Below are 1,645 nucleotides of genomic sequence, written 5' to 3' on the forward strand. Positions count from 1 at the left end.
AAGACATGACACATAAATGTAATTAACTTATCTAAATAGAAGGGAGGTCAGGGTGGAATAGAATCAGAGAGGGGGTATTTATCCAGCTGTATCTAGGGGAGTTGTATTGATAAAATCTCTAATTATTGTTAATTCCATGCAACAGCCATAGAACCGTGGTAGAAAGGAAAGTATCAGGTGAGGAGCTGAATGACAGTAGCCACTGAGTCATTCAGCTAATTCCTCCCCCTCTGATTCCATATTCATAATATAACATCCTCCATGTAACTTGGCTTACCACAATAGCCTCCCTGCAAACAGTTTTCCAACAACCATGATCATTCCTTTTCCTGGACAATTCTATTTTCTTTCATATCTGACTGGTAAGATCTGACTTCTGAAAGACCAGTCACCACTGGCTGCAATATTGGGATGGTTCTGCACTTTAAAGCTGGGCATAACTGAGCCTCGATGAAAATAATTTCATCTAGATTATGTCATCCTGTAGCTGCTCCGCTCCCCTAAATGACACCTCTATTATCATCTTTAATCTCAGACAACAGCTTTGTGGACCCAGATGTTTATGAAATTATATGAATAATAGAGTTTACACATTTCTTCAAAACCTCATGCCTTAGGCTTTTCCTAGTTTTTCGGAATGTCCGAGCACACAGGCCTATGCTGCTTTTAGTGACTACAGTGTGCCCCATAGCTAGATCCTAATTATGCATTGCTAATATTCAGTATTTAAAATGCCTTTCATACTCTCTTATCCTAATATTTTTCATTGTGAGGGTAAAATAACTGAAAAATAATTTCTTTATCTTTTAAAAGCAAGCGGCAAACCAAGATTCAGTCACAACTACAGGCCTTCTATTTCACAGAAATTTAATTTATTTGATGATATGAAAGCTTAGCTTTTACAGTTCAATTACAAGTGTGGTTGAAATCCAAGTATAAAAATTATATTTTACAAATCCTGTAAGTAGTAGAATGGTAAATTAAGTTCAGAGTAAGAATTGAAGTACCAGCAAGAAAAGATAAATGTTTTGTGATTTTAAGAAAGGAAAGGGAAATTTAACTTTTAAACAATAGCTCATAATTCTGAATGGGAAATTAATATGAATCTAGAATTTATTTTCCTCTAAGTTTCTTTTTGTGTTTTTTTCCCCCTTTCAGATGCTAGTTAAATTTCTCATCTATTTATTTCTATCTTTTTTTTCTTTATTATTATTATACTTTAAGTTTAGGGTACATGTGCACAACGTGTAGGTTTGTTACACATGTATACATGTGCCATTTTGGTGTGCTGCACCCATTAACTTGTCATTTAGCATTAGGTATATCTCCTAATGCTATCCCTCCCCTCTCCCCCACCCCACAACCGTCCCCAGTGTGTGATGTTCCCCTTCCTGTGTCCATGTGTTCTCATTGTTCAATTCCCACCTATGAGTGAGAACAGGCAGTGTTTGGTTTTTTGTCCTTGCAATAGTTTGCTGAGAATGATGGTTTCCAGCTTCATCCATGTCCCTACAGAGGACATGAACTCATCATTTTTTATGGCTGCATAGTATTCCATGGTGTATATGTGCCACATTTTCTTAATCCAGTCTATCATTGTTGGACATTTGGGTTGGTTCCAAGTCTTTGCTATTGTGAATAGTGC

This window comes from Hylobates moloch, unplaced genomic scaffold, assembly GCF_009828535.3.
Source record: "Hylobates moloch isolate HMO894 unplaced genomic scaffold, HMol_V3 SCAFFOLD_3, whole genome shotgun sequence".
NCBI lineage: Eukaryota > Metazoa > Chordata > Mammalia > Primates > Hylobatidae > Hylobates > Hylobates moloch.